The 24265-nt window shown below is 43.1% G+C and overlaps 1 protein-coding gene across 1 annotated transcript in view; it reads right to left on the bottom strand.

Moving 5' to 3' along the window:
* Window positions 1-3930: 3930 nt before the first annotated feature.
* Window positions 3931-24265, bottom strand: part of uckl1a (uridine-cytidine kinase 1-like 1a) — an 86845-nt gene continuing 66510 nt past the window's right edge. Inside the window, exon 15 of the mRNA XM_080733281.1 lies at window positions 3931-3948. The gene's annotated coding sequence lies outside the window, so the exon portion shown is untranslated. The remainder of the gene's footprint in view (window positions 3949-24265) is intronic.

Genomic DNA, 24265 nt, shown 5'->3' on the forward strand with positions numbered 1-24265 from the left:
ATTTATGGAGGCATCCCTCCCATCTCATTTGTGGTGGCACAAAGAAGACTCCGCTTTGCAGGACACTGTCACAGAGCAAAGGACCAGGTCATCTCGGATATTCTTCTGTGGAGACTCCCCTGCCCATCAAGGGGAACTAGACCACTCACATTCCCAGATGTTCTAAGTAAGGACACAGGACTGACTGTAAATGAACTTGGTGCGGCAATGAGCAACAGAGACCAGTGGAAGCAGCTTGTGTCGCTGATCTCGAGGGCACTCGAATGATGATGACAAAAAAATGCTCATTGCTAAAAAGTAGTAGATATGTTGATTATGTGTACAGGTCTGTAGGTAGAGTTTGTTGTATATGCATGTACTCCATTGTATGTAAACTATACTTAGGCATGTTTATTGTACATATTATTGTATGATGTTTTAATTTTACTTTTTATAATATGTATACTTATCCCTGATTTTATAAATTAGGGGAAGTTCTTCATAAGCCACCAGGCTTCTTAACTTCTCCTGCACAATATTGTCACACAAATGTATTGTTAATTGTATTTCAACTATGTGCTAATAAATAAATACAAAAATACAAAATACTTCCGGTGCCGTCTGTTTCCGGCTGACAGTACAGGGCCTTTAGCCAATGAGGGATCAGCGTTCTCCTTCACCACCAACAAGTGCGACCTGATATAAATAACCCACACACATACAGACAGCGTCTTCTTCGTAAAGTGACTATGAGTGCACAGGTTGCAAGTTGGCACCAGACAGAGTGCAGTCTCGTTCTGTTTTTTGGTAAACCGCTCCATAGAGTGGCTGTGCGTGTGTCTGTAGCCTTTTTCCTCAGTGTTTTGCCATAGCAAAATGTGTGTATATAGCATCATGTTTGTCTAGTGATGTCATGTGTCGTGTAAGAGCAGAATCATGAAAACATGTTTAGTTATTTTGTGACCATGGGGTGGCGCTATGCATTATGAAGGGGCCAAGTTCAAGGGCACCTGTGGGAGGTTTTGACCCGGAAGGGCAAAGGTTTTTGACTGCAAGATACCGTTGTTTAAACACGCTGTGCCGCGAATTGTTTGTTATGTTTGATGATTCATTCATTCATTAACTCATTTTGCGCCGATCCCGAGAATACTCGTGAAAAATACTCTAGTATCACATGGTGCCGATCCCGAGTATACTCGTGAAAAGTAATATATTACTGTAACGGCGGTTATCCTACCACGTTGATGGGCGGAAGCTCCTGAGTCCATCGCCCTCGCTGATTCATCATCATCACGGCTCCACGGGCACAAAAAAATAATCCCATAACATTGAGGCAGACGGGGAATCTCATCTTTAATGTCCATTATCTCCGAACAACACTTTCAGAGGGAAGATGGCAGTAGATGCTCGCTTATATAACACATGTTGAAAAGCACCGATCCGATCCGCCATTACACTATGTTGACTATGACCGATTCCTGTGAAGGACGCGATGACGTCAAACCGGAAGTGTTTACGCTATGGACTTCTGGCCTTCAAAATAAGACAACGCTAGTGAATGCAGCCTTTTGCAGGCACGCTGGACATTTTAATCCGTAAAAGTTAATAGCACAAAATGAGTTAATATGACTGCTTGTGGAACCCAATATATATATCATCACAGTGAAGTAAATAAATGTATCTTATTACATGAAGAAGTTGCCTGCATCGTATAATTTGAACATTGAACACAGCGAAGTTGAGCGAACGGTATGACAATAGATCTAACAGACCATCGGCGCGTCAGCCAAGTCCAACCACGGAGTCAACCCCTCGGTAGCTCGGTATGAGACCGAGCTCCCTAAATATGTCGTATGTCTGTAGCCTTTTTCCTCAGCGTTTTGCCACAGCAAAACGTGTGTGTGTAGCATAGCCTGTACATCCTAGACTCAAATCCTATCCTAAATCTGAAGCACGACCACCGCTCACTTCACATTGGGTGTGATTTTTAATTTAATTTTTCATCAAGCTCTTTTATTTCAACTCTTTTCCCCCACACGTTTAAGTCCTGTCGTGTTTAACACTGACTGACCTCCACTGGTCTCCTCCCAATCATCACTGTCTTCAGTGACTTCAGAGTCCGATTCAAGCTGGACCTCAACTTCAGGACAGCCTTCTTCATCGTCGTCTTCACTTTTCACTGCTGGTAATGTCGACGTTGACCCATCAGGCTCATCTGGTCTTTGAAGTATCTCCTCCTGTTCCACTTTAATGTGTGGAGGCTCTGTTTCCTCCTGGAGCAGACTGGAGCTCCTCTCCTGTTTAATAGAATCCTCCTCTTTACACACAGCCATGTGCAGGATGTCTAGGAGCAGAAAAAGAACACAATAACGAACACTAGATTCTGTAAGTGTAAATAAACATTTCCATTCTCTATGTCCAAAATGAGGTATCATCTTTATAAGGTGCATTCCCACCTAGTGGGTCGCTGGGTGTTATTGGTCACTTCTTAAAGGGGCCACACCATGCTTTTCAAAATATATATTTTATATTAAATATTGGTCCATAATACGGTTTTATACAGGGTTAGGGTTTACCTCATGGTCTCAATAGAATATAGCCTCCCAAAAAGTACCTCCCCCTTCTCGAGGTGGCCCAATAGGAAATGAGCCCCCTGTGACATAGAATGGGGCCCGATTTCAAAAGAGTACCGTTCAGTCACGCCCATTCAGAAAATCACTGAAATGAAAGGCAAGGCTTAGAGTTAATGAATTGGGTATTTTGGGGGGCTGGAGGAGACATTGGGAAGACCAAAAAACAAGAAAAAATAAACTATATTTAACCACTTGAACAGTCAATACTTAATAAACTTGACCTTTCACTCTGTACTTAGTCTGCTCTTTTTCCCCTCTACACCAAAGCTCTTGGCCGAACATAGTCGATCTACAAGCTCACAGCGCCTAGCAGCGCGAGGCGTTGTGAGCTTGTAGATCTGCTATTTTTGGCTAAAGTTCTCAGAATATGGACACTAGGTTTCAAGTAGATAATATAAAAAAAGACCCCCCCCCCCTTGGAGGACCCCCTGTAGTAACCCTGAGGACCCCCGGGCCCTAGGGGTCCCGGACCCCCCTGTTGAAGACCCTTGATTTAGATTGTTGGCACCTATATGTTGCTGCTTTCAAACTGGGGGCCACTTCTGTGTCTCATTAGTATTTGCTATATATATATATATATATATATATATATATATATATATATATATAAGGTTCTCAGAAACGTTTGGTTAGATTTTAGAAGTAGTTTTCAGGTCTAAATGGGTTCATTTCAATCATGAATTTAACTCATTTGCTGCCATTTAACAATACCTTCGTACTCCAATCCTGCCATGAGTCTCCATAGACTTCCATGTAATTAGTAGTGCACGGATCATGCACACCCATGCCTAGATCATGCACCACGTGTGTCCACATTGCTCACAGCTTTCAAACAAAAAAATCCGAATGGAAATCCGTTCAGGCATTCATGAGTTAACAGCCACTATGTTTTCCTAATATGTAAACAAAAATGGCTGCCATGCTTGAAAGATGGGGTTGCTATGGGGGTTAAACATGCGATTTCGCGATCGCTATCATGCCTACTATAGTTTTTGGGTTAGGGTTAGGGTTAGGGTACTCGGTACTTGAATTATTATTATTTTTTTCTCGGGTTCCTCGGGCACGGCAGGGCCGTACATCGGGAAATTCTCGGGTTCCTCGTGAACAGCAGCAAATGAGTTAAGAAACAATATTAAAACATAATACTTGACAAGTTGTGAGCTTGTAGATGGACTATTTTCAGCACATGTCCCCCCCTGCATAGCGATGCTAGGGTTCAAGTGGTTAAACTTACTGAAGAGTGGCTGATTTTCAGGTTCCTCCTGTTTAATAGAAACGTCCCTGGCTGAGTCTGGAGAGTTCATCTTCACCTGCAGTCTGGACTCCACACACTGCTCTGGAATGAAGCAATTCAACAAGGACTTTAATAACTTCACACCAAGTGGGTTCAAGAATATGCAAATAATGGTCTAAAGTGAAAGTAGCTAATCTGCTTTTAATGTTTCTGCAACCATGCTTCCTATTCCCCGACCCTTTACTATAGCGCCGTACAGACTTTGATGTGTCATGCGTTTTAGAAATGGTTTAATATAAAACAGAGGAAGCATAGGATACAAATAAGTGTAGTTCAAGGGCTGTGGCTGTGGTCCAAAATATATCCCCAAACCCCACTTTTCTTAATTTTTTTTTTAACCTGTGTAAGGGGAAAGTAGGGCTGAAAAGATCTATCATATTGACCAAAACATATTATGTTAATTCTTTTGCCATAATCAAGCAGCCCTTCATTATTTCTGACCTGATGGTGGCGCTAAAAGATCAAGCTCAATCAATGGAACACTTGGTTAGGGTTAATCCTCCAGGAAGCATGAATGCACTGATTGAGTTTCAGGACAATTTCATTTTAAGACATTTGGGGCTCTATTGTCGTCCATACCTTAACCCTTATCCCTAAACCTTTTTTTTTTACCATCTTAAAAACATGTTTAATATTTCAAATAGCTTATCTTTATGCTCACAACGGGTGAATGTAGATCGGCTATTAGTAGTATTTTAAAATGTGTTTTGAAATAGTAAAAAGAAGAAGCAAATACGTTTAGGGATATGGGGTAAGGCATGGATAGCTGCTTGTGTCCAAGACTCCAAGTGTAGTGTTTGGCCAAAAGATGGAGGAAAGGCCAATCAATCTAGGATCATCTCAGCATTATTGCAGCATTAAAGTATTTTAGATTTTGAATTTATTGCAACCGAAGGTCGCAGTAAAGTATGTAACCTTCTTGGGCCCACCTCACCGCTTATCACCACATAAGCATGGGGTGGCTCACAGTAGCTTACAGAGTACAGCATCTTGCAATGGGCCTGGTGTACAAGATACACTACACCTCATGTACCTGACAAACTACTTCTAAAATGTCAAGGATGTCCACAATGGCACAATCACAACACCAGAGGCAGCTCCACTAATCATCTTCGACCCAGTTTCAACACTAAAAAAGGCTCTAATTCATTCTCCAGCTATACCACCAACATGTGGAATGCCCTACTGCAGGCATTAAAGGAGAACAAATCCCTAGCCTCCTTAAAAATTGGTCTGAAAAGTCACCTTCAGACGGCTGCTACTCGAGACTTGTAAATAGACTAAGCCCCCTTCTGTTTTTCCTATTTTCTGCTTTTGTAATTGATGTTATCCTATGCAAAGTACTCTGTTCTATCCATCTGTCTCTCAGTGTTATACGAGATACATAAAGTGGTTCCTATGTAAATAAGCCATGAAGCTTTCTAGGATCTGCTTTTAGTTGACCAGTGATTTGTGCTGTCATCAACCAATCAATCAATCAAACAAACCTCAATGCCTGTGGCTGACCTGCCCACATATGGAGGCTGACCTGCCCATATATAGAGATCCCTGATGTCATCCTGCCCATATATGGAGATCCTCCATATATGGAGCTGAACCAACAACATTTGTAACACATCAAGGCATACATGACACGCTGAGTCGCAGTGCAGCCCCTGTACCACCACATACTAAGTTCAAACGTAGCCTAGTTGTAACATAAATGGCTTCTAAGTCAAGACTTACGCATTACAAAAATCTCAGCTGTTGCACCACTCTAACATATCTCTAAGTAACTACTAAATATTTACACCAGCCTTTGTGCAGCACTAAGTCCTTACTAAGTAACCTATCTCTATGGGAGTAGAGCAACTACACTACTAACGTGGCAGACAGCATTATATCGGCTATTTAATTAATTCAACAATGAAACGACCCATCTGTTTAAAACATACATTAAGCCCTATATACATTTCGGCCATTTGAAAATAGCCGATCTACAAGCTCACAATGTGTCTGCGATTAAGAGTTCTATATTGCAGGATTGATGAAGATCTTCCCCCTCCAAATAATGTGCTGCCCTGCGTTACTTCAAAACAGGGCAAAATGTATGAGGGGCCAATATAATTTCAATTTGTGATACAATCCGTGTGCAAGGATGCACTCGCCATGAGCACGCGTATCAATATGACTTTGTGTACATGCGTGTGGAGAGACGGAGCTCTCTGTCTGTTGACAAAAGACGATACAAGCTTTACTTTCTTACTAGAAACAGTTTGTTTTCATTGGATTCGGGAGCTATGACGTCATTTTATGCGACTATACTTTACTTTAGGAATAGTCTATGCATTACTAGTTACGTTATGCCTTAAGCAGTCGTGGTGCAACACATGTTAGTAACTCACTTAGTTACAAACTAACTAGTAGTTACTAAGCCTCTAGTAAGGACTTTACTCAACCAGAACTTACGTTCTGGTGGTGCAACCTGCCCCAAGTGTCTGTGAGGGAGTGCGCGCACGGGGGGAGAAAGGCTTTCACAGTGTTTGTGGAGAAATTTGTGGGGTATTCCCAGATGATGGGGAACCGCACTAACAGAATCCATATATGGCCAAGTAAGAAAGACAAATGGTGCGGTGGTCACTTTTCACTTAGGGTCTTTTTCAGCTTAAGACGCGCAAAAGAGAAATTTGCCCGGGACCCAAACTAGTGAAAATAGGTGATCTACAATCTCGCGACACTTTAGCTTGTAGATTTGCTATTTTAATTATAAGTAAAACACACACACACACACACACACACACACACACACACACACACACACACACAGTACATCATGTTTGAAGGCAGTGTGTGTGTGTGTGTGTGTGTGTGTGTGTGTGTGTGTGTGTGTGTGTGTGTGTGTGTGTGTGTGTGTGTGTGTGTGTGTGTGTGTGAGAGAGAGAGAGTTTATTTTATTCCTCTATCCAGACATTTGGGCTAAAAATGCCAGTGCCAACAGACAATGTATTATAACTAGAAATGGCTTAGCCTACAGATCAGTAACTTATTACCAGTAAGACTCCCTAATCGGGAGATAAGCGCAGCGTGATTTTAGGCCAAAATGTGTAGAAGTGTGGAAAAATGTGTATGTAAAAGTCGGCCTGATGGTGGCGCTATATGGGACAGAATAGAATAAGACAGATGCATGTTGATGAGATGAGTGTAGCCATACTGTGTACCGATTTGTGTGATTTTAGGGCAAAATCTGTAGGAGCAGTGTCCAAAAATGTGTTTGAAAAAATCTGCCTGATGGTGGCGATATATGGGACAGATCCATTTTGATGACATGAGTGTAGACATGCTGTGTAGCGATTTGCGTGATTTTAGGGCAAAATCTGTAGGAGTAGTGTCCAAAAATGTGTTTTAAAAAATCGGCCTGAAGGTGGCGCTAAATGGGACATATCCATGTTGATGAGATGAGTGTAGACATACTGTGTACCGATTTGCGTGATTTTAGGGCAAAAATTGTAGGAGCAGTGTCCAAAAATGTGTTTTTCAAGAATGGGCCTCATGGTGGCGCTAGAAGAGGGCCATGTGAGAATTGATGGGTGGAGGTCGTGGTTTGGCAGGCAAGGAGTATGTGTGCAAAATTTGGCATGGATCGGGGCAACGGTTGCGGAGATATGAGCAGGGCAAAAGTGTGACGTGTGACGGAGGGACGGACAGACGGACAAACAGACAGCCGGTGGAGGTTTTGGTAGTAAGTGCGACCCAACTAGACATGGCTGCTCCCTATTTGTGTAATCACTTGGGCTTATGTTACTTTTTCACAGAACACTTCCTGAATACGCAATTATAATTCATAAGCTTTAAGGAGTGATTGATTACTATTACTAATGCTATGGAGACTTGAGTTCAATAATACTTTTTGTTTTTTTGTTGCATTACCAAGTCAATAATTTGATTAAAATAAATGTACCACCATTGATTCCCCATCCGGAATCAAACGGGGTACTCTACATCTTTTGTCTTATAAAAAAATAATACATAAATCAATTGGGAAGGGTTAGGGTTAGGGTTTGGAACAGAGAAACAACTAAATTATTTGGTCATGATTTGTGCAAATGAATCACTAATATTACTATTATAGCAGGGCAGGGAATTCATGAAGGCCATGGACGCCGTTGCCACTCAGTTTGGCCTTGTGCCCCTCAAACCAATGGCATGGCCTGAGGCCACAGTGGCCTTAATGCCCCAGCTGACTGTACCACTTTCTCCTCTCGTCCTCTCTGTCTCTTTCACAATTATAATCCAGTGACTTTGATTGGTGCAGGGCTGAGCATGGATTCACCAGATTGTAAATACCATAATTGCGACCGTAGGTCGCATTTACTATCAAAAGCTCCACGGGCTGTCTGTCAGTCAGTCAGTCAGTCAGTCAGTGAGTCACACTTTTGCCCTGCTCATATCTCCACAACCGTTGCCCCGATCCATGCCAAAATTTCCACACAAACTCCTTGCCTGCCAAACTACAACCTCCAAGGACCCCCGGAGTTCCAGGGACCCCCAGGTCCCTGGGGGACCCCCAGGTGTAAAAACATTACCACATACACGTCACACTTTCCCCCTACTCATATCTCGGCCACCGTTGGCCCGATCCATGCCAAAATTTCCACACAAACTCCTTGCCTGCCAAACTACAACCTCCAAGGACCCCCGGAGTTCCAGGGACCCCCAGGTCCCTGGGGGACCCCCAGGTGTAAAAAAAATACCAAATGTGCAAAAATGACCAAATGACCACCCCCACGGGGCTGCTCACAGGGAATTCCCGGGGACCACCCACTCCTGGTACTCCAAAACGGATGCAAAAGTGGTGGCGCCCCCAGTGGAGGACCCCCTCCACTGCAGCTCACATAAAATGCCCTAACTCGGCCTAGGAGCGTCCGGGAGAGCCGGGGCCGGTACCTATTCGTCCACCAAGGCAACGCGGAGACCCCACCCCTCATTTCTCACATGGCCCTCTTCTAGCGAGACCTACGGTCGCTTATCTCCCGATTAGGGAGTCTTACTGGTTTATCTATTTCACTGCAGATTAGGTTATCATCCCTATTCCCTATCCCTTAAATTCAACAAATTATTTCAATGGACTTAAATCGTATTTTATTTGATGGCTATCATGACCTGGCATTTGGCCTTGTGCCCTCAATACATTGACAACAGCAACGGCCAAGTGGCCATGCCCCTAAAATGACGAAATTCCAGGACTGATTATAGCGTTTTGACCCAAGTAAACACTGTTCAGGTTCACTAAATCCCATTTTCTTCCAAATTACACAAGGGTGTGCCAAATGTAGTTCTGAGAGCGGCCATTTCTTGGGTAAACAGTAAACACAGCCTATCGGCTATATGATTTTAGGACGGCTACATATGTAATCACATAGCCGCTGGCACACACTATACAAACACATATAGATAAAATATAGATATAAAAGAAGAAGAAGAAGAAGAAGAAGAGAAAGAAAGAAACAAACAAACATACCTTCTCCAAGAATGTCTCCTGGTAGAAAACACCCTTTAGCTCCTCTAAAGTAAGGATTCTGGTCTCCACTGCTCTAAAAGCTTCTTTGAACTGGAAAATTATAAATTCCTCCCGTTTTCACAACGAGCCAGCCTGTGACTGTGACGTCACTCTTTACAGACTGTTGTGCAAAGACAATCTCCGACACTAAAGTCACACAAAGGTTTGTGCACTGAAAAGCTATATTATTTGATTTATAACACAGACTTTCTCTGTATCATGTTCATTCTCTCTGCTCTGTTTACGGTTTCAACCGTTTCAACCCGGACAGGAGAGAGGAACAAGGTCCCCGTCCTTCTCTTTATCTTGTCCGGGTTGAAACAGAGTAAGCCTGGTTTAGGTAAGGTGATGGATGTTTTATTACTGATAAATGAACAGGAAACATTATTTTCAACAAAACAAAAACAACTCCCGGAATTATAATGTATAACGTAGTCATATATCATAATTCATAAAGCAAGTCAGACTCGATACAATTATGATAGTCTTCATCCAGGGCTAGAGTAGCCTAATTGCCTCCGCCAGGCTAAAACATAGATAGAAAATAGACTATTTACAAGCTCGAGCCGAGCGTGTAGCACAGCGATTTTCTGTCACACACCAGGCCTGTCAACTCTCCTGGATTTCCCAGGAGTCTCCTGGATTTTGACCCCATCTCCTGGCATGCTCCTGGATTGGCAAATCTCCTGGATTTCTCCTGGATTTTGTATCAAACTCCCAAAATTCACCAGAACACAGGAAATTACATCTACTATGTTAATTTTCTTCATCAAATCTGTACACCTAAATTTGGCAGTTTAGGCTGAAATTGTACCCATGCTAGTAAAGCAAGCCTGATAAAAGTATCAAACATGCACAAAATTCACCACAACACAGGAGATTAAATCTACTATGTTAAAAAAAAATCTGGGGGAGGACCCCCAGACCCCCCGCTTTAGGGGTGGGGGCAATTCATGCAAGATCATACAGATATTCACTTAAGTAATGACTTACAGATGAGACATCATTATTAAAGATGTCTTACTTTGCTGCAGTCATCAAATCTGTACACCTACATTTGGCATTTTAGGCTGAAATTGTACACATGCTAGTAAAGTAATCCTGATAAATGTATCAAACATGCACACAATTCAACAGAACACAGGAAAATATATCTATTAATACGTTTTAGGGAGAGCACCCCCCAGACCCTGGTTGGGGAGTTCCGCGCACCCCCAAAAAAATAAATCTCCTGGATTCTGACAGTCCAATGTTGACAACCCTGGTCACACACACACACGCACGCACGCACGCACGCACGCACGGCACGCACGCACACACACACACACACACACACACACACACACTAAATGAAGTGGTTTATCTTAAACGTCTATCAGTCTATGAAATTGTTTTCTGATGGCACCTGCTGGTTACATTGAGCAACTGCAGCCTTCAAGGAGTTTCTGAGTTTCTGTCTCGAGACTGGAGCAGTTTTCTCTTCATAATCATCTCAGTTCAGAATGTTTCAAAGTAGTTGTTCTTCATGTAGATACAACATTAATAAATGTACACGCATGAAGCTCAGAACCTATCACTTTGTGAGCTTGTATAAGGGCGAAATTTCTGCCCTTGTATCTGCTAATTTAGATAGGCCTATAACCTTTAGTTCTGTAAAAATACATATTTTATGCACTGGCCAAGATGCAGGGTATTTCACCAGTTCCATGGACACTAAACTAAACACTGACTACAGTCACCACTCCAACTGAAGTGTCTAACTATAGTCCTTTGCATGTGAGATTAATATCCACCACAATCAAAGTAGTGGAAACTTCTCTACCTATCTCTGCAAACTGTTAATAAAATATTTATTCAATCGATCTCGATCAATCAATCAATCAATCAATCAATCAATCAATCAATCAATCAATCAGGTAATTTTTTAGCTATAGAAGTCCATTCAGTGCACTGTTCACAGCACAGCCGTGTGCATTACAAACTGGTTGTAAACAACAACATACCAACACACTGATTGTACACTGAAATAATAACAACTACTACTAAGACGCCTCAAGGCGACCTCGCCCTAAATGGCGAGGTCGCGCCATCTTGGCCATCAGGTCAGTGATGTAGGCCTATACCAGTTACCCATATATGAAGACCTTTGTAGACCTCTTGGCCATCTGGCCAGTGATGTAGGCCTATACCAGTTATCCATGTATGAAGACCTTTGTAGACCTCTTGGCCATCTGGCCAGTGATGTAGGCCTATACCAGTTACCCATATATGGAGACCTTTGTAGACCTCTTGGCCATCTGGCCAGTGATGTAGGCCTATACCAGTTACCCATGTATGAAGACCTTTGTAGACCTCTTGGCCATCTGGCCAGTGATGTAGGCCTATACCAGTTACCCATATATGAAGACCTTTGTAGACCTCTTGGCCATCTGGCCAGTGATGTAGGCCTATACCAGTTACCCATATATGGAGACCTTTGGTACCCATAGATGGAGATCCATACTGTATATGGAGATATGCTGTGAGAGCCCAAACATGCTTACCGAGTTATTTGTTTTGTGAAAGTCCTATGAAATCTATGACATCTGACATCATACATACAATCCCTTGTATGCCATTACATGGAGATCCCTAGCTGTCTGACACACCCATGTGAACTGTCTTGGCCATCTGTCTTGGCCATATATGGATTCTGTTAGTGTGGTAGGCTATGTGTCAAGGGGGCCAATGAATATTGTAGTTTTATGAAAAGTATTCTTCTGCCCCTAACATATACATGCAGAGTCACATGTTTATGAAACTTTCTAGAATGGTAGAGAGGGTTATTCCAAATCTAACTGAAACCAATCTTACTCTAACAAAGCAAACGTTTGAATGAATGCATAGCTGAATGTGTAGAGTGGACGCCTGCTAAAAAAAACAGGAATCAGATTATCATAGATCATAGATTAGATTCCTGGCTCCGGCTAATGTTTAGCCGCTAAACAGCAAAACATAAAGGGAGAAGCACACACCTAAGTTGGTGAGGTGCTGACCACGCAGGTGAATACTGGTTAAGAATACTGGTTAGCCGCTAAACAGACCTGCTAGGAATAGTGATGAAAAGCTATAGTCTATTTAGAATAGTATAATGACTCCCCCCTTGTCAGGTGAAAAGAAGCAACTTGGACTCCTCATGCATAGAAGGAAGCATGAGGTCATGTCATGAGCTCTCCCCAGGTTGGCAGAGGGAATGTAGCGCCCAGGATTACATTAGATAATTGACACCGGATGAAAAATGGGTAACAAAATCGTGGGATAAAGAATCTAGGTAATAATAATAATAATAATAAAGAATGTGATAGTTTCATTTCCCTAGAATTGCACCTTTCTATATAGTTTCCCCATAGTCTTCTTCACCCCCCCCCCCCCCCCCTCCCCCTCCCCCCTTTCTGATTCCTACTTGGCCCCTGTTATCGCTATATTTTTAATTGAAATGTCACTAGAAGAATCACTGTATGAAATTTGTCTAAAATGCCCCACTGACATGAACCAGAAAACAGGCCCACAGATCACTATGTCACACATCAGTGGCGTCAGTTCAGAAAAAGCTAAGGTATGGCAACATGACTGGTGTCTTGAACGCGCGAAGACACCAGTCATGTTGCCATACCTTATCAACAGGCATGATTCATTTATTTCTGAGAAGTACATTTTCTTTTTTCCCCCGTTTCTACGGTTTCTTGGGCTGGATATGGCAGCCTGGAACGGTTGTTAAAGTGCAGCTAAACTTGGCATGTTAGTAAATGTGCCACAATTAACAATAATGCATCGCACCTGTGCAGCTAAAATGTGGAGGATATAATTATAATACCTTGTTAAAGTGACCATTTTGTAAAATTTTGCATTTGTAGTTATTTTACTGTATTTTAACAACATAATAACCAGCACAGATAGACAAAGAGGCATTTATGTATTTATATTTAAAAGTAACTTTTATTTCCCCCCCTGAACCCAGGATATGGCAGCTGCATACCCCTGCCATACCCAATTGACGCCCCTGTCACACATTAGCAGGCTGGTGTTGAGCCCTGTCTCTGGGCTGTATACAACTGAGACATCAGCAGGCTGCTGTTGTTTCTGTCCCCACCACCATTCATTAGCACTTCTCTGTCCTGCCGAGGGGTGGCGTTAGAAGCAAAAGACACGTTCATAATTGAGGGGTTCTCAGGCTGCTCCCCCCACCCCTCTCTCTCCCCCTCCCCTCCCCGTGTCACATGGAACGTGCGCTGAGCACGCACAGCAGCAGCTGGGGGGGGTTTTGCGCGTGTAAGAGAGATGATAATGATGACGGGGAGGGGGATTAAAGGAATTTAGCGGCTGAGAGAGAATCTTGATATTTCCACATAGGTATAGGCTATAGCAACCAACCGGAGAGAATACACACACAATACAGATGCAGAAATAGTTGCGTTTTGGCACAAGGTGGGGAACAACAGACACATAGGTGAGCTGTGCTGTGGTTGTGTGGCTGTGGCTGGCAGCCGCCCGCGTCAAGAGAGGACGCCAGATGCAATATGCTGCATTCTTCGCGCTGTGTGTGTGCGTGTGTGGAGCCACGACGCACGAAGCCCCGATAGTTCTTCTCTGCCGTGATTGATTATGCTTGCGGAGGAAAGGAGGTTCGAGGCTGAGCAGGGACTGAAGAAGAAGAAGAAGCCTCCACCGGCAGAACTGGCTGCGGCTGCTGAGTGAGTAGAGGATGGATGGATGGATGCTATAGCGCAATGTCTGTCTGACACCGTGGTGGAACATAGCCTATTCACCTTAGTCCAGTGTAGGCTATACGCCTTGGATTAGCCCATATGTATTCAGATTAATAAACCCATTCTATTTTATTTTTGGACACAATCTGTCCTTATAGGCTATTATTGACGATACGGGCCCTAATGCATTGCTTTGTGCCTCGCAGACTTTGATATTATGTGTTTTGCATTGGCATCCGTCGCTCATCATTCAACATCATTTTCATACGCGGATGGACACGTGCGCGGCGGCGGCGCCCGCCTCACTCTCTGTGTGTGTGTGTGTGTGTGTGTGTGTGTGTGTGTGTGTGTGTGTGTGTGTGTGTGTGTGTGTGTGTGTGTGTGTGTGTGTGTGTGTGTGTGTGTGTGTGTGTGTGGTGTTGCTGCTGCTGCATCGCCTTTTGTGGTTTTGACGTCCGAACGCAACCCGTATTGATCATCAGAGAACGTGGACGTGATTTCACGGAAGCATTCGATCCGTTCGTTTGGGTTTTATCTGTTTTCATGCCATCCATGGCTGCTGCCGGAACCGTATATGAATCACAATTGGAGGGGATAATTAAGGCTATACGACCGACAGCCTGCTATTAACATTTAGATCCCCCCTCCTCCCTCTTCATAAATATGGGGAGGGGGGGTGACCTCGGGGACACAACACAGCGCGGTTACATGATCACTTTGATCTCGGGAGGAGGGAGAAAAAAAAAGAATGAATCGGAAACGCTTTGATGAGCCGATGATGATGAGCAGGCATGCAGGAGGCTTTATTATCAGAGAGAGAGAGAGAGAGAGAGAGAGAGAGAGAGAGAGAGAGAGAGAGAGAGAGAGAGCGCAGCTAAAAATAATCCTCCACAAGCAGCCCTGATGATAATAAAAACAAAACACAGCACAAGACACACAACCCCCTAAATGAATGAATGAATGATGGCAGGTCGTCGCTTTCATCAAACCCAGATGTTTTATCCGTGGTCCGCGGCCGATTATTATTATTCTTTTAGCGGATGTCTATGTTGTGTTATTATCATTCATTCCACAGGCGTTTCTCCTGTCAGTCAGTTGGTAGGCTACTCATATTTTGTCTCTATATAACCTGTTGTCAGAATCAGCACCAGAACAGAGCAGAACCACTGCAGCCGGAGCTGTCCATGGTGCTAAACGCGTTGTGAGCGTTTGGCGTCTAGCACCATGGACAGCTCCGGCTCCCACCGTACGAAGGTGGCGCTTAATATAACGACAAAGAGAAAAAAGCAAAACACCTGATCACAGCTGGATTGTTAACGTGAAGATCAGCTCTTTTCAACAAGCGACGACGCCGTCTTCAACGTTTTAAGGCCAACAACCCCTTAGTTGAGAGAGAGATGAAGCAGGGACCCCCACAACCTTTTCAGAGATTCCATATAGTTTCATCGTTTGACAGCACAATCATCAGTGTATTTTGGATTCATTGATGTCAATTTGTGTTTTCAGATATGTAACCACTTGAACTGGCGTCAATACTATGGTCAATACATAAATTGACATTTCACTCTGTACTTATAGTGTGCTTGTAGATCTGCTATTAGCTTGTAGATCTGCTATTTTAGCTGCTATTAGCTTGTAGATCTGCTATTTTCGGCTAAAGTTCTCAGAATATGGACACTATAGGGTTCAAGTGGTTAATATAAAAAAGGAGAAAAAAAGCTTCTCACAAAGATTTGGAGCACCCCCTGTAACAATTCTGAGGACCCCCTAGGGGTCACAGACCCCCTGTTGAAGACCCCTGGTGTAGAGGCTGTATGGTATGGAGTGTAGGCCTACAGGCTGCACTACAGGCTAAAGGCGAGGCAAGCAAGCTGCTGCAAGTTATTATTATTATTATTTTAACATTTAAACTATAATTATCTCGAAAAAAAAATGTGTTGTGAGCTTATAGGTCAGATATGTTCTGCTACATGATAATGTCCCCCCCCCCCCCCCCCCCAGGATAAGAATGCTAAGGGTTCATTCAAGTGGTTAACCATGAATGATTGATGGTTTTATATTCACTAAATATAAACATGTTAGGCTTCTCACAAGGAAACACACACATGGTGGTTTTCAGGGGAGACTGATGAAAGATGATTTATAATTTGGAGGCTTTGTTGGGGGGAGTATATACTGATATATACTGTATATATATACACTGTATATATATATATATGCCTCCTGCATCAATGTCTGGCAAACACAACAGCATTTTTCTGCAATTCAGCCCCCTAGAGTTGTTCAAATGTAGACTGCAGCCAGCATAAAATACAAATCAAGAATAATTGTGTACATGGGATACACATACAGTATATGTATATATATATATATATTCTTTTCTACATTGTTTTCTGTTGTTCTGTTTTCTTGTTTTCTCATGATGGAGACATGATTGTGTGAATGCATTCAGAGAGAGCGCGCGCGCGCACGGCAATGCCAGGCTACTAACACTCTTCCTCATAGGGCCATGGTTAATCGTTGTTGCAAGCAAACATTTGACCTAATTCACATTCTCACACAATAACAGTCGACCCCCCTCCTCCCGTTCTCTCTCTGTCCCTCTCCCTCTATCCCTCACACACACACATGCACGCACGCACGCACGCACGCACGCACGCACACTCACTCACTCACTCACTCACTCACTCACTCACTCACTCACTCACTCACTCACTCACTCTGTGTTTGTGTCACCGTGGGTGAGGTTTTGCACCGCACAAAGTCCCATGAGGTTTTATCAAACGGTGAGCAGATTGGCAGCAGGGCTGTGTGCTGTGCAGACTAGAGTAGGATATTAAATAATGGACACACATGGAAATGTACTGGAGATTCTGAGGAAACAACGCATTATCACTGACTCGACTCAACCCACCCTGCTGTTAGTTACACCTGAGAGGAAGCATGTCTTCATCACCTTATCTGTGAGACCAAGACACTCAGCAGCTTCCTGTTGGAGAAGTGTGCGTGCACATTAACTAGATCAGGGGTCTTCAAAATTTTCAGGCCAAGGACCCCTTAGCTGAGATTAGAGATGAAGCAGGGACCCCCACAACCTTTTCAGAGATTCCATATCGTTTGACAGCACAATCATCAGTGTATTTTGGATTCATGTCAATTTGTGTTTTCAGATATATAACCACTTGAGCCGTCAATAATTCATAAACTTGACCTTTCACTCAGTACTTAGTCTGCTCTTTTTCCCCTCTACATCAAACCTCTTTGCCAAAAATAGCCGACCTACAAGCTCACAACGCCTCGCGCTGCAAGGCGTTGTGAGCTTGTAGATCTGCTATTTTTGGCCAAAGTTCACAGAATATGGACGTTAGGGTTCAAGTGGTTAACATAAAAAAGGAGAAAAAAAAGTTTCTATCACACAATGATTTGGAGGACCCCCTGTAGTAACTCTGAGGACGATGTTTCTGGTTGACATTGGCACATTTCACTTGTTTTTTCATCTCACTCACATCACTTTGTCTGCTGACCTCACTCAGCAACGAAATAAAAATAAAATAAACAAAAATTAAAATAAAACAATTCACAGGAGGCAAGCAGTGATCACCCCATGATGTGTACTGCAATGTAGTTTCAAATGCACTACATTGCAGGCATTTTTTTTTTGTTGTAAAAAACTAAAAAAGAAGAAGAAGAGGTGTCATGTGACATGCATGATCTGGGCAGATTGCCCCATGAAATGTGCCAATCTCAACCCAAAACAACGGTACCTACCTACTAGGTAGTTAGGTAGGTAGGTAGGTAGACCTTTATTGATCCCCATGGGGAAATGTCAGGTGTCAGCAGCAGTATGTAAACTGATATTACATGTAAACTGATATTCGAAAATCCCCATACAGTATGTTTACTGTTGAGTCATCTTCCTCTACCTATCTATCTAGAATTCCTCTCACATTTAATTAAATTGTTTTAGATGCAACTCAAGTCGACATGGCGACATACCTCTGCTCCGAGCTCAGGCACGGCTGCACTTATCTTTTCAAATCAACCTGTTATAGCGCCAACATGAAGCCAATCATGCTACAGATCATGAACGCATTGTGTGATTGTCACCAAACTCTGCACGGACATTCTCAGTAGCCTAAGGATGATCTGGAACTCCAGATGATTCAAATTGGCCTCATCGTGGCGCTATAACAGGTTCCACCCTACGCTACTAATGAATCCAACACAACACTGATTATAGTGCCATCAAACAGGCCAATATGATATCTATGAAAAAGTTGAATCTGCAACACAATACTACGTATGCTACGTACTGCTTCCTCTTTCTCTCAGCCGAAGGCCCCTGCAGTAAACCTCCCCTTGTCATACTTTCACAAAAATAGCAAAAAGCTACTGTAGGTGGATTGATAGTTGAATGAATCGCTTAAATTGCTGTTTCCCACGTTTAAAATTTGAGCCCGGCAATTACACACATTTAGGCCTAACTTTTGTCCAAAACTGCAAATCTTTGAATTAGGGATGTCCCATATTGACTTTTGTACCGATAAAACCCCAAAACTACCATACAGTAAGAACTCCTGTAAAAAATAAAACATAATAAATAAATAAAAAATACATTTTGTTTTACCTATACCGATATCTTTCCATATAATTCTTTATGCAAATATCGACCGATAATATCGGACATCCCTACTTTGAATATATATTTTTAAAAGCGAACATTTGTAACTCAAATATTTGCTACTGGGTGGTCCCTGGAGCAACATTATTTTGAGATGGGGGTGTCCGCGGCCAAATACATGCATGAAAATGTTTGAGAACCACTGATTTTAGAAGAAGGATTTATAGAAGACATTTCTAGAATCGGGTGAAAATATTCAAAGACTTGCACACGTTTAACGGATTTGAGGAAACATCTCTGATGGAAAGATGAAGACGATGATAGATGTTCTTCCAGTCAGCCATGCTGTCCCAATCAGCAGGGGCGTCACAAGGGGTAGGAAAGTGGGACTGAGTTACCAGGGCCCAAGGTGGAGGGGCCCTAATAACTTTATCTAACATTCATGGCGGGCCCGCAGTGAATCCTTGTACCCAGGGCCCAGAATTTGGTGTGACGACCCTGCCAATCAGTGTTACTGCCAGAGAGAAAAGAAACCAGGTCTATGGAAACAAGCCCAAAATAAGCTACCCTAGTAGTTACATACTGTAGCACCAACCAACACACAAATAATCCTGACATTTCTTTTCACAGATGTATGGGGGAGGTGTGTCCCTGTCACAATATATTTTCAGATGGGGATCTGCAGACTAGGGATGGGACGACAAGCGATATTATCGTTTATCGTGTTAAAAAACACTCACGATAATCGTATCGTGGAGATTTAATTCATCGTGATATCGTCCTCCGTCTAGAGACACACTCAGTCTCCTCGAGTTATTGGCTTAGGAATGCGACAAAAAAACAAACAAAAAACAAACAAACTGCATGGGGTGAGAAATCGATTGCACAAATTACATTTTGGGGGTCAACTATCGCTTTAAACAACATTAGGAAGCAAGCCCAAATAAGCAACCACACTATGAAAACAAGCCCAAATAAATAAATACGAAGAAATTGCCAATCGGCTATATTACTAATTCTAATAACTAAACTATCCAAGCGACTTTATGTTGGTTGCGGTACAGAAAAATAAATAAAAAAGAACCCAAAGTCACTTATAATAAGCGGACATGGCGACTCTGCTCCCAACACAACACCAGTCCAGTCCATTCCGGTCCGGTCCGTCTCTTCTCCAGCCAGGACTTCCGGGTGGCCACCACCTGACAGCTGTGAGCCCACAGGTGACGGACAGTGTTCCTAATTTGGAGCCACAGGCAGAGAGGATTGTGGGAGAGGAGTGGTCTGGTGGTGGTTGGGGCGGTGCATGGGGAGGAGGGCTATGTTTAGCAGAGAGAGAAAGAGGAACTGAATGGTAGACTAGAGCAGTGGTTCTCAACCTGTGGGTCGGGACCCCCAGAGGGGTCTCCAAATTATTTTGGGGGGTCCCCAGATGATTAGCTTAATGTGAAATATTGTTTTCTCACTCTAGAGTTAACAAACCAACATAAAGTTTAAGGGTATAGAGGGTATCTGCACATTTCTAAAGTGACAATTTAAAGGACAACTTAGTTTTTTTACAACAAGGGTTCATAACTGTTAGAAAAGAAAAAGTGAGTGTTAAAATGTTTTCATTTGCTTCGTTCTATTGTTTTATCATGTTTACCGTGCTAAAAAGTGGGGCATGCGTACAAGTGGCTAAATATGTATTTTTAGACACAATAAGCCAGCAGTTTCTTTATTGCTATTTACAGTAACACTTCCAGCCCCCATAAGTCACATCTAACCATGAAAGGTTGCGTTGTATCTTGGGAATGGGAATTCTGTGTAAAATGACATATTTAGCCACTTGTACGCATGCCCCCAACCACTGAAATAAGAATCTCTAAAACAATAGAAAGAAGTAATTGAAATAATTTTAACACTCATCTTTTATATTATTTAATTACAATCTAAAATATGAACCCTTGTTGTAAAAAAGTAAAGTTGTCCTTTAAGGACTTTTTGATACCTCTAAAACAACAAATTAAACATTGGTCAAATTGTCAAATATTAGAGGCAGAAATTCTGAAAATAGGCGATCTACATGCTCACAACGCCTTGCAATGCGAGAAATGTAGCATAGAGAAAATAAGCATAACCAGAACTGCACTCTGTCGAGGTGCCAACTTGCGCCTTGTGCACAATTAGGCCATACAGTCCATGAGAGGAGAGGGAGAGAGAGGCAGGGAGACAGAGAGAGACAGAGAGAAAGTGAGAGAGAGAGAGAGAGAGAGGCAGGGAGACAGAGAGAGAGAGAGAGAGAGAGAGAGAGAGAGAGAGAGAGAGAGAGAGAGGTGTAGACAGACCCATTTAACACATTACATTTTCAGAGTTTCACACCAGAAACAAACAGATCCACAAGCCCACACAAGTGGCGTGACGTGCATGTCACGGTAGAGCTCTGATGTGAGCTTCTACTGTACTTATTTTTTCGCTATATTTGGAGAGTATAAATGAGGCTTGTGAGACGCGGAGGGAGGCGAGGGGAAGGGAAGGAGCCTGGATGTTGAGATGTGAGATGTGACAGCAGCAGCAGCGGTGAAGGCTCGTCTCATCATCTCCGTCTTTCAAGCATCTTCAAACACCTGCCTCACAAGAAGACTCCCACGCAACGCGAGGCGAGGCGAGCCATGTCCTCACGTTGTTTTGTTGAACACCTACACCTTTTTCCCTTCATCTCCCTTATTAGCCTCCCACTGTATATCGTTACCTTGAATCTCAATAACCTTTCATGTATTTTCTTAAATTAGCGTCTTAACTCGTCATGCTATAGTGTCACACAAAAGTAGCAGAAAATAGCAGCTCTACAAGCTCGTAGCTCTGTGCTATTTTTGAAAATCATCGTTTTTTTGGACATTTTCCACCCGACAAAGCGACGATATCTGGTCGGCTCTGTCGTTGTCAGTGCAGGTGTGATTACGGCGACACCGTCGCAGCTGTGAATCAAACCAGTCGTGTTCTCCGTTGTTGAACGTTTGGGTCCGTTCTGTTGAAAGCGATGCGTCTCGCTGATGAGCCGGCGATGTTAATGAGGGCTCCTGTGGATGTTTCCATTTTGGCAGCGGTTTGCGAGTACGTCTAATCTCTCTGGAGACAGACTGTTGGCTCGCACTGCAGCTTACAAATGCTTCATGCCTAAAGCAGTGCTTCTCAAACCGTTCTGTCTCAGGTCATCCCTGTAAGTAACGTTTTCATTCACGGCACCCCTGAATATATACCGTTGTTCCCTGTTGAGATTGACACATTTCACCCAGGTTATTTTATCTAACTCACGTCACTTTGTCTGCTGACCTCACTCAGCAACGAAATAAACACAAATTAAAATAAAACAATTCACAGGAGGCAAGCAGTGATCACCCCATGATGTGCACTGCAATGTAGTTTCAAATGCACTACATTGCAGGCGCTTTTTGAGAGTGAAAAAATAAGAATGTGTGATCTGGGCAGCTTGCCCCAGGAAATGTGCCAAGCTCAATAGGGAACAACGGTATATAAGACGCCCTAAGGGCGAGGTAGCATACAGGTCAGTTACAGGTCAGCTATATCCATATCTGGAGTCCGTGACTTGAGGTCAGATGTAGAGGTATTGGCCAGCTCCATATACGGAGATCTAGGTGATGATCCAGTCGTCTCCATGTATGGCTATCCAGGGTTTGATGAGGTCTGTGTCATGATCTTCATCCAGGTGATGATAGTCAGCCACATATGGAGATTCATGTGTTGTACCAACTTTCTCGGCTATGGAGCGTGAGCGTGACATGACATGACTGACGCACAACGCATATGAAGCGTGACTGACGCATAGTAAATGCGACCCTGGGCGTTGTGCCGGCGTCGTACGGTGTAAAAAAAAAGAAAAAAGAACTGGGTCAAAACGTTGAGTTTTTTTTAAGTTGGCCAGACCCTACTGTACTTTTACTCCACTACAATTATTTGAAAACTTTAGTTACTGGTTACTTATTTGATTATTATTACAAAACATACATTACCCACTTCAGCCCTATATAGATTTCTGCTATTTGAAAATAGCCGATCTACAAGCTACAAGATGTCTACATTGCCTATACATTTCATACTGTTGAAAACTTGTGAAATGGGACACTCTGCATAATGATTACTTTCTAGAAAAGAACCGGTTCTGGTTCTTTCTCCCGCCTATGGGATGAACCAGAGGTGTGCTTTTCCACCAAGAACCGGAGTTGGTTTCCGAACCGTAAAAGCTGGTTCGGAACTGGAACCACAAAATCCTTGGTTCCACTGGTTCAATCTGGTTCAATCTGGTGGAGACGCAAGCCGGTTCACAAGAATGAACCACGGTTCCAAGAAAGTTGAACCGGCACTGGTTCTGGAACCAAGGTTCGTTTGGTGGAAAAGGCCCCTTTGAGTACTTTCTCCACCACTGTGTATACACTACAGCCAGCACTGGAAACAGTGATTTTGATATGTATGGCAACGCATGGCATGCTGTGAGGAATTCTCTGACAGAGATATCTATGGAGGGGTTTTCCCTTTCCAGAAACAGGCTGTGTTTATGAATGGTCACTTGAGAGATTTCAGAGGTGTTGGTTGTCAGTTGGCTCATGTCTCATCATGTCTCTCCCAAACTATCGCTGCTTTTCACTCGCTTCACTGAATGAAGCTGGGCTGAAAGCGGTGGGGGGGAAAAACAACTAAATATATCACGCCCATTTTGAACGTCTTGTGAACCGAGCTAGCCGAGCTATTTCGGCTATAGTCACAAAAACCCGAAATCAGTTCTGAGAGATTTATTAATAGTTCACCCAACTTACTGACCCGTGTTGTGGGTTATACCTGGACCTTTAGAGCAGTGGTTCTCAACCTGTGGGTTACCAAATTATTTTGGGGGGTCCCCAGATGATTAACTTAATGTGCAACACTGCATGTTTTCTCACTCAACAGTAAAACAAACCAACGTAAAGTTTAAGTTTAGAGGGTATCTACTATCTGCACATTTCTAAAGTGACAATTTAAGGACTTTTTAATACCTCTAAAATGACAAATTGACCAAAAAATGACCAAATTGTCAAATATTAGAGGTAGAAATTGCGAAAATAGCTGATCTACATTGCTCACAACGCCTCGCGTTGGGAGGCGTTGTCAGCTCGTAGTGCTGTATAGGGTATAGGGTGGGGGTCCCCAGTTAAAATATGATTATTTTGGGGGTCGCGGCCTGCAAAGGTTGACAACCACTGCTTTAGGGAGTGGCAGTGGCTCGGGAGGTAGAGCGGCCATCGTGGAATGTGACGGTTCACGGTTCGATGTCCATGAGCAAGGCATTGAACCCCTAACTGCTCCTTATGAGCCAGTTGGCGCCGTACATGGTTTCCTCTGCTCTCGGTGTGTGCTGTGAAAGTGTGTATGAAAGGGTTCATGTGAAATACATTTTAACATGTTTTGGAGAAAGGTGCTAAAGTACCT

Source organism: Nannobrachium achirus (assembly GCF_963921795.1).
Source record: "Nannobrachium achirus genome assembly, chromosome: 9".
NCBI lineage: Eukaryota > Metazoa > Chordata > Actinopteri > Myctophiformes > Myctophidae > Nannobrachium > Nannobrachium achirus.